The sequence below is a fragment of the Lissotriton vulgaris genome, chromosome 2_1 (genome assembly GCF_964263255.1).
Source record: "Lissotriton vulgaris chromosome 2_1, aLisVul1.2, whole genome shotgun sequence".
In the NCBI taxonomy this organism is placed as follows: Eukaryota; Metazoa; Chordata; class Amphibia; order Caudata; family Salamandridae; genus Lissotriton; species Lissotriton vulgaris.
In genome coordinates, this window is record NC_141687.1 from 1469935571 (window position 1) to 1469952680 (window position 17110).

General features: G+C 41.1%; 1 protein-coding gene across 1 annotated transcript in view; it reads right to left on the reverse strand.

The window, feature by feature from the left end:
• The window catches only part of CFAP221 (cilia and flagella associated protein 221), a 663664-nt gene that overhangs the window by 245303 nt on the left and 401251 nt on the right, over nt 1-17110 (reverse strand). The gene's annotated exons all lie outside the window — the stretch shown is intronic.

Here is a 17110-nt window from a genome sequence, read left to right on the forward strand (position 1 = left end):
TTAAACTTCTCAGTTCTGATGCCACTCATTGTGGGGGTCTTATGCTGGATGCGTTGCTTTCAAACAACAAAGATATCTCTAGTCTTGAAGTAACTTCCTCTGATTTGGTATGATCACTCAGCCGTTTAAGGTCAACTGTCCCGCTACCCATATAGCTCCAAACAAGAGGTCTAAATCTTCCCAGCACAGATCCTGGCCAAAAGTTGACCAAAATCAACTTGAGCAACTTCTTACTATCTTAAGTCCCATGGTGGAGGACAATCCCGAACTTGCAATCGAGACTTACTCTACCTGGCTTAACTCTGCCTTCTCTCAACCTGCACCGATAAAAACAGGTTGCCCAAATAGACCCGTCCGTCCATTCCTTAGCTTTCAGAGCCTCTCAGAATGGAAAAACAAGGTTGCAGACGCCAAAAGAGGAAATGTAGAGCCCAATTTGACAGATGCGAGAGAGAAATTTATATATGTTCATTAACTATATACAAAGCTTTATTAGTTACAGGAAAGGCAGTCTACTTCTCCTCGCAAATCGAATCTTCAAAAAACTCTGTCGGAGAACTCTATCAAGTTATCAATAAGTTAACTAAACAACCAGAGCATAAAAAAGATTGGGGTAGCCTGTCCTTTTGCGATGATATTGCTTCACACCTCAGGGGTAAAATTGACTCTATTTTCTACTATTTGTACACTGTGGTGATTCTTTGCCAATCACCTGTCAAGTTGCGAAATCAGCGTCCAATAAGGATTTTTCCACTAAAAGCTTTGAGTTTTTTCTCTCCTGTTTCCACAGCATCAATAAAAGAACTTATCTTAACCACCGATTTGGATCCTGAGGACCCGGACATTTATCGACCTATCTCCAGGCTTCCTTTCCCAGCGAAAATTGTAGAGAAAGTAATGAACATTCAGTTAAATCAGTTCATCGAGAACTGCCTGGACCGAAGGACTCCAACTGCCTGGACCGTACTCAATTCGGATATAGATCTGAGCATAGTACAGAGACTGCTCTGATCAAGGCCACAGATGAGCTTAAATTCATCCTAGATAAGGGGGGGGATCAGTAGCCCTTATCCTGCTGGACTTATCTGCGGCGTTTGACACAGTGGATCATTTCACCCTGATCCACTGTCTGGAAGCAAAAGGTATAAAAAAAACCTTGCCTTGAAATTACTTTCACCCTTCCTGTCAAACCAGAAAAACATAGTCAACTTTGACACCTTTTCATCAAGCTTGTTCTGTTTGATCCGTGGGTTTCCACAGGGATCCTCTCTTAGCCCGACTCGTTTCAATATATACGTTGCAGACCTTGCCCCGCTGGTCGAAACCCTTTGTGTTTTACCTCACTTCTTATGCAGACGACATGCAAATCGTGATATCAGCCTCTAATGATACCAACCACACTGCTGCACGCATACACGACTGTATGAAACGTATTAATGGTTGGATGAACAGACACCATGTTAAGCTTAATGCTGGAAAGACCGAGGTGAGCTTACTCAGTAATAACTCTTACTTTTAGACTGCCCCGTGCTGGCCTGGGGAGATGGGCCCCCTTCCCGTACCCACTAGGAAAGCCAAGAGTCTTGGTGTCATGATTGATAACCAATTACTCTTGGGCAATCAAGTTAACGCAGTGGTCTCCTCCTCATATAACACCTTGAGAATACTTTAAAAAATTCAAATATTTCTGCCCATCTCAGTCAGGAAGTCAGTCATTTCCACACTTGCATTATCCAAGATCAATTATTGTAGCAGCCTTTACATCAGCCTACAAGCTCAAGATTTGAATAAGTTGCAGATTCTTCAGTATTCGGCAGTCGGACTCCTACTCAACCTGCCTAGGCGCCACTGTGTTTCCTCTGCTCTCAAGGATCTCCACTGGGTGAGAGTAAAAAACAGAATCAAATGTAAGGCTCTCTGCCTGAAGAACAAAGCCCTCCATGACTCCGGACCCTCTTGTCTAAAGAAAGCCTTATCACGGGACACTCCCTCAAGAAATCTAGCTCTGTCAGAGTAAATGTTGTTAAATTCAGAAAATCTAAATGGGGTGGCAACAGATTTGTGGTTAGAGCTGCGACAGCCTGGAATCTTCTTCCACTAAATCTTAGATCAGATCCTCCCCTGTCTCAATTCAGGAAGCTTCTAAAAACCTGGCTTTCAATCAGTAGGTCGTTCCCACCCCTTTAGTTGCTTACTATTTCAGCGCCGAGACACCCTCGGGTATAAGTTGCGCTTTACAAATAATTTAACATAACATAACACGTAAAGTGGCATACAGTTTCCCTAAAGATGACTGTAGTGACATTCTTTCAAAGAATAACAGGAAGCCATGGCCAGAATGAAGCTATATTGTATTACTTAATACAGTAACAGGTCCACAAGGGAAAATGAAGATCAACAGGCATGAATCATAGGCTGCCAAGTCTGAAAAGATCACCGGGACAACCTGTGGGACAACCTGTGGAACATGGCAGAATTTCAAGTTCCATTAAAGCATACAAACAATAAACAAGCACTAATAATGTCCGATACACAACATCCCCCTTACCCAAAACAAAACTAAAACTAAAATTACAAAAGAAACAAAGTACTAAAACAAACAAAAAAACTAGACATAGCAGGAATACCAAAACTAGACCTGAGAGCGTAAAATAATATAGAATCAATATAAAATATAAGGCCTCATTCAGATGACGGGTGGACTGCCACTGACTGGTGCCTGGCACACGGTGCATGGATGTTTAAAAACATACATTTTCCAGTCGCAGTTTGTGCTGCGGCCCTTTTCCGGGCCGCAGCACAAGCTGCAATTGGAAAAGGCATGTTTTCCTTCACAGCGGTCTGATCATATTATGGTCGGTGGAGCGGCCGACTTCATGTTGGGCGTTCTCCATCCCTCAACGATGGCGGTTGGACGCACGTCTGACCGCCATCGTAACGGGGCCCATAGTCTTTATAATCTAACTGCTAACTTGACATGACTGAAACATCAATATAAAAAGTGACATTCCTGGAAAATCATAGGCACATCAATGTAAAACAAAGTGACAAGCCAAGGAAATCAATCTAAAACTTAGGGCCGGATGTATGTAGGAACCGTTTTGAGATTCCCTAATTTCAAATCCTTGCGATTCGCAATTAGTAAATCTCAAAACGGCATGTATGAATGTGTGTTGAACACTTTCTGCAATTCCTAGGGCGTCGCAAATGACCTACCTCATGAATACCTCATGAAGGTTGGTCACAAATTGTGACATCCCCTAGGAATCTCAAAATTCACAGGAATGGTGGCTTCCTGGGGTGAGCAGACCACCATGTCCATAATTGCTTTTAAATAAAGCAAATATTTTTTTTTTGCAGCCCGTTTTCCTTAAAGGAAAAAGGTTGCATTTAAAAGAGAAAAATTAAAAGTTTCCTTTTTATTTTCTAAGAGTAGGCAGTGGTTTGTGGGACCAATGCCAGCCCTGAAAAATTGTTTCCGATGCCATACCTAAAGGGGAAATAGTCCCATGGGGACCCCTTGCTATTTGCAAATGGGTTATCACCTACTTGAAGTAAGTGTTAAAATGAAAACATTTTGCGTCCGCATTCACGGTCACAAAACATTCATACATACCATTAGGATTCGGTATTTGGAAGGGACACCCAAAACATGCCCCTTCCAAATAGAGAATCGCAAACCCATTTTGCGATTCGGTAACAGGTTACTGAATTGTAAAATAGGGTTTGATACATGTGAAAAGCATTTCTTTGCATTCGGGCCATTTGTGAACACAAAAATGTTTGATTCATGTGGCCCGTAGTCCTTAAAATTAATAGGTAACTTGAAATGTCTTGCTTTACCACAGCTAGATGTGAAATCAGAAGTGACGGAGGAATGATTATTCCCCACATTCTCAACACTGTTGTCACTGATATCCTCCCACATGCTTTGAGCTGAAAAACATTCACCACTCAAATCTGTATCACAAGCATTCATACTCACAACAATGGAACTGTTCAAATTAGTGTCAAACCAGCTATCCTCACAAGAAAATTGCACACCATTTAGCAAAAAAAAAAACTCTATTCCTGAATCAGTTTAATATTAGCTCCTTTATTCAACCACCCACGCTCCTTCAGAAATACAGCACTTTTAGAAACACGCACAACTTGCACAGGCACCAAAAACTTGGAATCACCTTTCTGAACACAAAAAAAGTTTTTTCATCCGAACCCACTCACCCACTTTAACATTCTAATCCACACCACCCATCACTTAATCACAATATTCTTTTGTATGTTCTTGTACTCTACTCACACTTTCCTGAATCTCTCTGATAGAAAAGATTCTGCCTGCCAAATTAAACCAAACAGGTGTGAGGTGAGTATTAGGTTCACACTTTCCCAGCAAATCAAACAGATACATTTCAGTTGTAGAATATGTAGTACACAAGCAAGGGCAAACTTTTTCCCTTAAATAATCTTTAACATTTAGGCATGAAACTAATGCTGTCTCAATGTCCTCTTTTAAAAATCTATTACTATGTTCCGCCAAACCATTTCCAAAACGAAAATACAAAGGAATTTTCTGCTGAGTAAATCCATGCAATTTTAGAAATTTTCAGAAAATCTATTACATTATCAGTGTTTTGAACACCAACAAATTTGTATGAAATCCAGTTAGAAAAATAATCAGGACAATTAATTAACTCATGTCCGTAGGTAATGTGTGTATTACGTCAATGAAATGGAATACACCCTAAGCTTAGATTGATGATAGAACAAGAGTGTATTCCACATAGAACATTAAGCCAGCACAGGGGTCCCTTTAGCGATACACCAGAGAATGACAACAGACTCTGTCCAGTCTGAAATGTCCCAGAGGCACACAATAAAAACATTCTAGTAAACCAGACAACCAATGACTCTATCCACTGACTAATACAGATCATACTAGCTAAATATTAATAAATAATAAAGATAACCTATAACAGTGGAATAAAGGGACCTGCAAAATCAACAGCTAACTTGTACCAAGGAGTATCAGGTAATGGTGTCATTACAATAAAATGATTAGTAGATTTCCAATATTTAACCTACAACAAACATTGTTGATATTCATTAACAAAGCTCTCAACCTGAAAATCCATGTAAGGTCACCAAAAGAATTTCCTCCAACGTTTCTTAATACCGGTAATGCCAGAGTGACCACTATGGGCAACACCCACAGTTTTCTCTCTTCCAGACACAGGGGGGAAAAACATTGTCTTGTTAGCATGCTATTGTTTTCAGTCAACTCAGCAGCAATTTGCTGATAAGATAAAATAGATGTGTACAAAAATCTAATACAAGGCCAACCATCAACCATGAACATTTTGACCAACTGTAAAACAGCATCTTTTTGGATTTCTAAAACACATTCTCCTTCTCAAATAACTCCTACATATGCTCAAGACATCAACCACTGCCACAACACATTCATCCTCGTTATCATGTATGAAATCAATACTCTTGTTTGGTACAGGAAGACAAGAGAGGCAATCAGCCGGAACATTCTCACCACCAGGAATGTGCTTAACATCAAAAGAAAACTCCTGAAACTGTGACAATAGTCTGACCAATCTTGCTCAAGCTTTACCTGTATCAGCTACAAACAGTAGGATTAATCAAATAATAATAATAACATGATGTTATGAAGACTAATGAGAAGTTAATGATTCTTATTGATTTCATTTGCAGAGTGTTTTTCCTAACTAGACATTGGGGTAAATCAATGTTGATAAGGATTGCTTGCTTGAAATTTTCAGTATAAGTACCTAACATTATAAAGAACATATTTTAATAAAAGCTATTTTGTTTTAATGATTGTTAGAATTAATTTAAATGTTGATTCTTTTGAAATTCTGCTTAGTAGACCATATTTAGGATCGCTCATTTTTAATATAATAATCACTGACAAAACTATTATTATTTCTTAATATGAAATGCTTGATTTATTTTATTATGTTTTGAATAGTTATTGATGAGTTGATTTATTAAACAAAGATAATTTTAATGCATTGACATTCTCTTGCTTAGGCTGCATTATTTTATGGCCTAGCTAAATTAACTTTAACATGTTACTTTCAAATGTTGCTTTAACTGTTCCTGCCTAAAGTAACAATTTGACTATGAACAAAGCCTTATTCCTTGTGTGTGTGAACTGGTGGGAACCAATCCTTGAACTGTACCCACGAAGGAGCTACAAATACATTTTTCTTTTTGTAACTAGTCTGTGAGAATGGCAAATAATGGTTTCTCATTACTAGCTTGGGAAACAATGCTGGAGTAGCAAATGGTAACTGACAATGAGAAAATGACCGCACAATGGACAGACCACTGTGGTCCAATTGCTGATGAGACAACTGCATCTATACTATAAAGACGATCTCCCCAGAGGAGGAGTGGAAGATGAGGATTAGATTGGCAACGCTTTTTCAGCAGCTGCTGTAATTGCTGATTGTCTTGGACTCCTTTCCTTGCCGACAACCTGAACTCAATGCTTTGATTTTTCTTTTCCTATTAACTTGCTTACTGAACTCTTTTGGATTGATTTCGTGAGATACAGATTTTTGTTCTTTTCACATGTTCGTGGACACTTCCCTAGAAGACTTTAACTTGACCCTTTCACCCTTTCCTAAATGAGGGTTTTTCGCCTTTTAACCATCCTCCTGACTTTATTAGTAGTGGAAATCTATAGAGTTTAAAACTATCCTCTGAAATTCTTTGATTAAATGTGTGGTTTTATACTGCATGTTATTGGCATTCTAACTGAGCTACTTAAAATGTTGCTTGGATGCTTTGATTTTGGATCATTAATACAATAATAACATTTTCTAAATTGCCTGCGTCTGTTATTGTCTCCTGATGTTTTTTCTTTGAACTGTGTCATTAGTTTGATTCTAAATGTGTAATAGAGTTAGTCATAGATTGCTTTCAGAACATCAAGGCCTGTTGCTTTTATTCTGCGTAGCAACAGCAGAGCTTTTGGTTTGTATCATTTTGGTCAGCCTAAACTTCTTCAGGAGGTTGGGTCTTCCAATAGCAATACTTTATATTTACAGTATTGTTCTGAGAGTAATATATTTGAATCTAATTTTGAACTAGTGAGGTGGCCACAACAATGGTCCTAATTGAGTGCCTAACTGTGGTTTGGACATCCTGAAGTCTCACCCCTCCCTTTGACAAAAAGGATTAATCAGAGAACCAATGCCTCTACGGGTATTGTGCAAAATGTCTCTTCAGTAGAAATTCATAAAAAGATAGCTTAATGGGTCCAGTGCGGAAGCTGAAGTAGAGAAAAAGGTTCTGCTGCATCAATACTCATGGGGAAATCTATTGTGGAGTGAGTTATGTACCTCCACTATTTGGGAGAAAATGGAACCCTGTTTCAAAACATTTATATGGTCTAGACTTTTAGGAAGGAGGGCATTATGAGTGGTAGGGAGTAATTTTTAAGTTCAGGGTCTAGCAAAGGTCAAATGTTGCCGTCCACTATAAAGGCTTGGGGACCCACACAATAATATCCCACTTGGGCAGAATATCACACAGAGCACTTTCTAAACCAAAGCTTGCTTTAAATTAGTATTTTCGGTTCGGGGCAAGGTGGCGGCCGGACTCTCGGCCGAACAAGCAGCCTAAGGCATTCTCTCCCGGCTGGCGCACCATCATGCTGTGAATCTTTGCTTACGGCCCCCTGATCATCCCTGAGAGGGATTTGAAGTCTACTCATTGTTTACTTACACTGTGAGGACCGGGATGCTCTGGCGCTCTTCTACTATCCGAGGCCAATCCATCCGCTGGGTCCTGCTGTGGCGGGCTGGGTTTCACTCATCACCCGGCTTTGGTTTCAGCGCATCCTCGCTTCGTCTGTTCATTTCTCTGGCTGACAAGATGCTGCCAAAGGGGAAAGAAGCTGTGCCCGCGTCTGATGGCAGTACCTCACTTTTGCGGGCAGGAGGCCCAGTGAAACCTGCTGCTGCCGAGATGAATTAAGCGTCGTCAGCACTAGCAACATTGCAGGGGGACAAGAATGTGAAGGAGAACATGAAGGAAATCCAGATGGATCAGCGCTCTCTTGCAGGTCCTGCATTCCCTGCAACAGCTGTGGCTGCGGCGGCGGTACGGTCAAAAAGGACTGTGCCAATCATGTTTAATAAACCGCCGGATAAGGCTAAGCAGTCCGGAAAAAACAGAAAAACTCAAGTGGCTCCAGCGGGCGCATCTCCAAAATTTGTAAGTACCTCGGTACCGGCACTGGCACCGGCATCGGCACTGGCTACGGGAGCAATGGATTCTGGGGCCTCATCTCCTTGCACTCCCCCTGTGTCATTACCAGCAACTGATGGGGTGGCTTTGATTGATAGTGTTGCAGTGCCGTGCTCAGGAGGGCTAAATATAATCCCTGCATTAACAATTCCCAATGAAAATATTGTCAATTCTACACAAACCAATGGAATTCTGGGACCTGTAGTTCAATCTCAGATCACAGGGGATACCGCAGTGATCCCACCAATACCCATCGATCCAGGGCCTACATCATTGCCAAAGGAGTTAATCTTGGACGCAACTTTGGATGTAACTAGTTTAAAAGCCATACAGAAGCTAGGTTCAAACTCTAATGAGGATGTGGCAGGGGGTGATGGGTACTACTCCGTTTCCGACCACACAGGTTCTTCCGAGGAAGACTTTGGCGAGGAAAAGGACTGGACTGGCGACGATAGTGAAATGGGGGATTGGCGTACTAGTGATGCATTGACCCCATACTCTGGCCCCCGTACAGATCGAAAAGCGGTTAAAGACCAAGGGGCAATACCATCTGGCCATGATGCTGGATCATTGACCTGGGACTATTCATTTTCTCACCAACCTGGGTTGGAGAGTAACACTGTCACTGCTACTAATTTAGGGAATGAGTATGGCACAGTTCCTCCTTATTCTCCTTCAGGTGAAATGCAGTAATTTACCAGACCATCATGGCCCATCGCGAAGAAACTCGGCAAGAAAGTGTTCGCACGCAAGGAGCATGCCGTAGGGTACAGAACTCTATCCGGAGAGTGGCCAAGACATGTTTAGACATCGCCTCTAGGGGTGGTGGAAGAGAGGGTTTCCACTCTCGAAGATGATATGGCAACTTGTGTTACTGATTCAATTAAGGCTCAAAGGGAAGGCATTATATGGAAGCTCTCGGACCTTGAAAATAGAGCATGCCGTAATAACCTAAGAGTCTTAGGAGTTCCTGAGGAGCTTGAGGGGTCGGACGTCAGAATGTTCATTGTTGATCTATTTACAGAAGCATTCCCTGAGGTCAAACAATGGGACTGGGAACTGGAGATCCAGCGGGCCCATCGCTTCCCATTCAAACTGAGGAAACGATCATGCCAAACCGATGACAAGCCCCGTGTTATTCTTATATGTTTTAATAACTTTTTGGCAAGAGAAAGGATTTATGACTTGGTACGGCCGGACAGGAAACGGACTAGCAAGGATTGCCAGTTTTTTGTTAGGCCTGATTTGTGTCCAGCTACTGTTGAGCGGAGGTGGCAGCTCCGTCAGCTAATAGCACCGTTTCATTCAAAAGGGGCCCAAGCTTATTTACTTTTTCCATTCAAACTAAAAATCATTGCTCAGGGCCAGACTAGATTTTTTACTTCTGAAACTCAGGCCAAGGAATTTTTGAATTCTCTATAGTCATAATAGGCACTATAATGGTTGCTAAGTCCGGTCTTCTTTCTCCTTTCAGGGGGATTTCAGGGGATAAAAGTGTTCGGAGGGAGGGGCTGCGGTCTGGGAGTTTAGAGGATTGTGATTTTGTGATTTATGTCTTTCACAGTTTTTTTTTCTCTTTGCTTTTCCTCTTTTTTCCCTTTTGGTGATTATGGTGGTGAGGTCACCGGGGGGGTTTGTGCTTTGGGACAGCTTCTCCATCACAGGGACCTAGGTCCTGCTGCCCAATGTAGGGGGTGGTGGGGGGGCATGGGGGGTGGTCATCAAGGGGGTAGGTGTGGGTGGGCACAGTTCAGGACGGTGGTTTGGGTGGGTGGTGGTGGAAGGTGGGTTGAGTGTGTTGGGGGTTGGGGGAGACAAATAAAAAAAAAGCTTGAAGACACATTGTAATCATGCGTTATTGGTCAATAAGGCTATCAGAAGTATACTGTCAGTCTTTGGAAGGCTTAATGTTGCTTTGTTGTTTTTGATTGCTCAGTCTGCACTACCGAGATCAGGTCCTCTATGGCTGAGGTTTTTTTTCAGAATCGATGGCTCAGGGTCAAATATGCATAGGTTCTTGGAACATTTGTGGATTGAACGATAGCAAAAAAAGGGTATTGTTTTCAAGAGTTGTTCAGTCATTATGCTTAGAGGTACTCTGTTTGCAGGAAACGCATGTATCCTGGAGTGAATGGGACTACCTGAATATTCCGAGGTATGATTTAATCGGGTGCTCTCGCCAGACCTCTAGGATTAGAGGGGTGGTGGTTCTATTAAAACGTGGATCAGGGCTTTGTAAGAAGACTGCTCAAGATATCGCTGGGAAATGGGTAGTTAATGAGCTGCAAATAAACAGTAGATCTCTAACTATCTGTACAGTTTATTCTTCAAACCTGGATGATCCGGCAGTGCTGGATCATTTGAATGTTGAGTTGGCTCTTTGGCCTCGGCCTATCAACATCTGTGGTGATCTGAACATTAATGTGTCTGCTGACTTTGACTTAGTGGGGGATCAGAATTATGTCGGCAAAAAGCCCAGAGTCTTCAGGTCTCTTCAAGCCTTGACCCAAGAACATAACCTTACAGATCTTTGGTTTCACCATAATATAAATCTTGATGGTTACACATATTTTTCTGCCTCTCATAATAGGATGGTTCGGCTAGACTACTGTTTTATGCCTGAACGATTGATAGATTCTACATCTATCTCAGTCCTTCCTAGGATTTTGTTGGATCACAACCCTTTGATTATGGAATGTATTTGTACACATACAATAAGAGTCCCAAGAACTTGCACATTTGAGAGAAAGCTTTTTTTAGAACAATCATATATAGACCATATGAGGAATTGGATTGTGGAATTTTTAAATATTAATAGAGGGACTACCTCCTGTATCAGTCTGTGGGATACGTTAAAAGCAGCAGTTCGGAGGAAATGAAGAGTTTTTCGTATTTTCGGCAGGGGTCAATACAGGATGAGATTAATAGGAGGATTGTGGAATTGGGGTTGGTAGAGGCCGAACTTATGTGTGTGATTAAGGCGGGTCGAGATACAACTCAAGGGAAGTTACAGGTGGCCAGGGTTAGGGCATATTTGTTGGAGTTTTTTGGGCAAGACCTTGCTGCTAAGTACCTTCAATTCCACTCTATGATGTCTGAGTTTGGAGAAAAATCCAGTAGGGTCTTGGCTAAGAGACTCCAGGAGAGAGGGTAGGCTAATCGTGTTACTAGAATTTGGGACTCCCAGGGGAATATCCAGGACACATCGGAGGGAGTTATGGAGGTTTTCCGGCAGTTCTACTGTACTTTATACATAGAGGAAATCAGAGACTCCAATTTAGAATATGAGGCTGAGGCCTTCCTACAGGACCTTAACACGCTTCAGGTCACTGCCCAGCAGAACCAAGTTCTCTCTGCCCCTATAGACTGGGCTGAGGTAGAGTTGGCAATCAACTCATTAGCCAATGGGAAAGCTGCCGTCCCTGACTCTATTCCTTTGGAATTTTATAGTCTGTTTCGTTCAGAGATTCGGGATGATATGCTGGCCACTTTTAGAGGGGCTCAGCTTGGCCATATACCAGCTACATGGCACCAAACTACGATTGTTTTAATTAGAAAAAAAGGGAAACCAGAACTAGATCCATCTTCTTTCCACCCGAAATCTCTGATCAATGCAGACAACAGAATATATTCGAAGATCTTATCCACTAGACTGTCCTTGGTAATTTCTCCATTAGTCTCCTTGCGTCAGCATGGTTTCATACCAGGCAGGGACACAGCCGACCATGTCTGCCATGTAATGGCACTCTTAGACTGGGCCCAAGCTACGCAATTACCCCTAGGTGCAATCCTGTTGGATGCCGAAAAGGCATTTGACAGGGTAGCCTGGGGGTTCTTGTGGGTTCTACAGTGGAAGAGGTTCAGCTCTCAATACATCAAGGCATTTCAAGCACCTTATATCGCCCCGGAGGCTACTCTTTCGGTCTCAGGGCTGCAATCAAGGTCATTCAGTATCAGCAGGGGCCCTAGGCAGGGGTGCCCTTGTTCGCCCCTGCTGTTTGCTATGTATATTGACCCCCTGTTAAGCAAAATTGAGAACTCATTGGATATACTTTCAGTTAGGATTAATATGTCAGAATATAAGGTTCTGGCTTAAGCCGATGATATTATAGTTTTGACCAGCAATGTAGCATCAGCTTTCATAGTTATTAGGAATTTAGCAGAGCAATATGGTCAGTTATCTGGATATAAACTCAATGTTACGAAAACTCAGGTTATCCAATCAGCAGCCATGGGCCCCTCTGAAGTTCCAGTTGTTCAAAGTGCATTGTATCTTGGGGTCAAAATTACAGCCGAAGTTGAAAAGATCCCTGACTTAAATATTCTACCTGTTATCGAATCTGTTAATTCTACTTTGACTAGACTAGACAATCTGCATCTATCCTTATATGGCTGGGGGAATGTTCTGAAAATGCTGGTCTTGCCGAAGTTTCTGTACCTATTCAGAACCATTCCGCTGGAGTTCTCCCAAGCCAGCCTTGCTCACGCTGAGAGACGCTGTAATAGATTTCTTTGGGGGTATCATCAACCCCGGAGAGCGGCCAAGTGGATGCATCTATCGCGTGATCGGGGAGGGTGGTCTGTGCCTAATTTGTTGTTGTATTGGTGGTCAGCTTTTCTTCAGCATTTTGCTACACAACTATTTGGGGAAAGAGCACTGTTGCCGTCTTACTGTAGTCCCTCCATTTTTTAAATAGGGCTGGGGGAAGATGCCAAGGGGATTTTACTATGGGTTCTGGTACCTAGTTATTTCAAGAAAAGGAAGTTCATGGTGGTTATAGCAATGTTTACAGTTTTGCGTAAGGTCCGGCGCAAATGGTCTATTCCTAATCTTAATTACTACACACCTTTTGATGCAGCTAGACTCTTACCCCATATATTTCAGGATCACACTACATTCAGTTGGATGGCAAAGGGAATAATGTCTTTGGGCGATTTAGGGTCTGAAGGGTCTATGGCCAACTTCCTATTTTTAAAGGATAAGTTTTCTTTAAATACTCACAAATGTTTTAAATATCTACAAATTCTAAGTTTTGTGGATAAATTGAAGGATCAAAATTCCAGTTTATTTAGTAAGAATTTATTGATGGAATTGATTTTGAGGCGATCAAGAATTGGTATATTGTATCAGCATCTACTCTCAGTCTCCCAAATGACCTTTTTACTCAAAATGCTAAATGGGAGTTAAAGTTGGGCAAGGTAGGGCTTGATATTTCCCAGGCTTTGGAACTATCAAATAGTGTCCTAAAATCAGGAAGTCTACGATCTCAATGCTATATGGCATTATTCAATCTTTACTATACACCAGCCAACATTTTTAAATGGGGAGGGAGAGGGGGTCATTGTTGTCCAAGGTGTGGTTTGGTAGCTGCCAATGATGTGCATATGTATTTTGAATGCCCCAGCCTTACCACATTTCTTCAGGAGATAGAATTGTTTATCAATTCTAGTTTGAAAATTCAGATTGTTCTCTCCTCCGAGCTTGTTATTTTTGGGTGTGAGAGTAATTGTGCATTGGAGAGATCAAGAAATGCATCTGCCCTTCTCTGTATCCCTATGTCCCTAGTGCGACTTTGTATACCATCAGAATGGATTAGTCCAGAGGCTCCAACTTTTGTAAATTGGAGAGCAATTCATAACTTAGAGTCAGCAGTTTTTCAGAGGTGGGGCAGAAGGAGGCGGTAACAGGGTTGTAAAATCTGGGCTCCGCTGGAGGAGTGGCTCGGTGCTTAGTGGAAAGGCTCTTGATGTCCGATTTAATCTTAAGTTTAAAGATTGCTTTCCTTATGTTCTCCTTTTTGCTTCTCTTAAAGGTGGTTTTTCTTCTTTTTTTTCTTGTGTATGTATAATTTTAAGCCATGGTTTATATTCTTTTATTTGCCAATATGTTGCTGCTTTTTCTTCAAGCTTTAATAAAAAAAATGTTACTAAAAAATAAATTAGTATTTTCGACAGAAACAATAATGGCAAACAATGTGTTGTCCAGAAAAAAGGGCTCCATGGCTCTGCCCTCTGTAATGCCAAAGGGCACTCTGGAAGTTTGTTAAAAACTTGACATTGTACGGTTATAGGCTTTCTATTCCATATTAGCACTAATATGTGAGTGGAAACCTAAGTCTTATATGTATACGTATAATATTTGCAGAAACTTATTGTACACAAACCTAAGTAATACAGTGCTTGATGCGGAGGAGATGTTCAATCAGGTACTGGTACCAGGATAGAGCAAATAAAATCATATCTAGGGAATATATTATCTTGCATCCTGAGCATACATCTTGCATCCTGAGCATACAGAGTGGACATTTAAGGGTGCCAAGTATTTCAAAAGTACTCAAAACCATAACCACACACTTAGGAACGCAAATACTCTACTTCTGTAACAGCAGAAATTCAAATAGGAAAAATCATACCTGCGCTCATTCATAGGAAAAGCTCCTAGAATCTGGAACTCCATTCAACCGGAAATTCATGCAGACCCATCAACAGCTTACTTCAAGAAAAGTGTAAAGTTCCTTCCTACTAAAAAGGCACCTTGGCCACTTAATTTAATAAGAGTAAAGTATCACTAGTCCCCTGATCATCAAGGATGTCAACGCAAATTTCACTGGCCAAGATCAAGGCACAAATGAGAAACATAAAGCACCAGCTTTTTAAGAAGCCGCTCCCCAACCCAACGATCCACTAGCAACTACTAGTAAACTCTAAGAAACGTGTTACCTAAAGATAGCATGGAGGCAACACACAGACAGATATTTGTATAGGTATAACAAACAATCCACATCACAAGACTATACAAGACTATAAACCCACCATCAGCAACAACCCAGGAATGGAAGTAACTATATAATGATCTTTGCAAAAAGGTATAAAAAAAAGTATAGACAAAAACCTGTAAAACAATCTTTACAAACTCCCTTGTGCAAGTGAACATTCTCTGTGTAGCTGTTCTCTAGCATTCTGATATCCTAGGGTCGTGTACACACTGTGTAAAACGCTCAATAAATATATAAATACCAAATAAATAGATAAAATACCAAGCATTGGAAATGTCAATAGGTTTGGCATTGGCAAGCTAGTGTGCAGGTTATTTTATATATTTATTTTTATTGAAAGTATATGCCACAAAAAATTGAATAGATATCCTGCCGACATCTAAAATGGCAGCCATATGCTTCCAATAAATATTTTCAAATAAAAAAACAAAAAAAGTAAACCCTTTCTCATTTTAATGGACATCACAGGAAAATATGATTCTTATTGGAGCAATAAAAAGGTACTACCAGCTTTGAATTACTCGAAGGTAAACTTTAAACACACAATAAGGACTAGAAAAATAAAAAAAACATAAAGAGTGGCAGAAAAAGCATTGGCAAAGTACAAAATGGGCCCAGAAGAAATTTCGACTAAGGTTTTTTTAAGTAGATGTGCACATGTGATCAGGAAAATGCTATCACTATCAGTGCAAAAGTGCCAGTGGCTGAAATGAACTGACCCATTATCCCATGTGGATGCAGCAGTGTGTGGAAGCAAAATATGAATAGACCAATTTTTTCATGTTTTTTTCATTACATGAGGCTAAAGAGATAGGGTTGTCTCAAGGCAAGGCCTAAATGGACATTCAAATACAACTCACTAAAATTCTGTTTGGTCACGTTTGGAACTTAAAGACTACATTCAGTGGTGTAGCATGGGCGGTGTCATGGGGCGGTTGCTCTGGGCACGAAATTCTTAGGGGCACAACATTTTAAAAGAAAAAAATGTGTACTACAATTTTTTTTATTTTGCACCAGGAAGTGTGTAATAGATACCGACACTCCAGAGAATTCAAACATGGGCGCTATGATGTGCCCTGAGGATGGCTTCAATAGAGTACCAGTCAGTCGCGGTGATGTCAGCCACAGGGCACCACTGCAGGTGAAAGGGGTAGTGTGCATAACAGGGAGAGAGAGACCGACAGGTCAGAGTGCCATAGAAGAGGGGGACTACCGGTAGGTGATATCCAGAGCAAGGTGGTGTTTATACCGGTGAAAATGAGAACCGAGGAAGATAGGAGCAACTCTACTGATGACGGAGTTAGGGCCAAATCTCCCCAGAGGTCTTGGGACACAGGAGGATGATAAGAACCCTAATGCCATGGCCCAGGAGGATCGCGGACAAAGGCAAGTCTCTGGAAGGGTAGGGGGTATTTTTGGGCGGTGGGCAGGGCTATGCTTATGGTAGGGGCATGTGTGAAACCCAGTACCAAGACTCCTGACTTAAGAGCCTCCATATCGACTTTCATAGGGGGCAGGATGGATATGGATGCCCCACAAATATCACAGAGTGGTAATGGTCCATGGGTTAAGGGGCCCAATACTTGCTGGCAACCCATGCTACACCCTAACTACAATAGCAATCATTGGAAATATGGCCAGACACAGGTGCTTTGTTACTGTTCACCTACAGCTGTGTTTTTAAGTGCTTTAAAAAGGTATACATGTGTAATGTTTCGATATTAATCCTAAATATATGCATATTGTTCCTTAATAAATGTAAACCTGGGACACTATTTTTAATTGCAAATTATTTTTATGCTTTTTGGGCCATGTTCACCCTACATAAAATCGCAAATATATAATATAATAAACAATAGAGAGTTTTGAGCATGATATTCTTGTAAATCAGTTCATCTTTAATGATTATATCCCAGAAACACCCTACTAAGAAATAACATCTTGTAGGAAAATATTAGATACACAGTCACAAACATTTGGTGCAGAAATTAAAATTGCACTGCATTGCTTGTGGATTTTCTTTTTTTTACAAAAACTTAATTGAC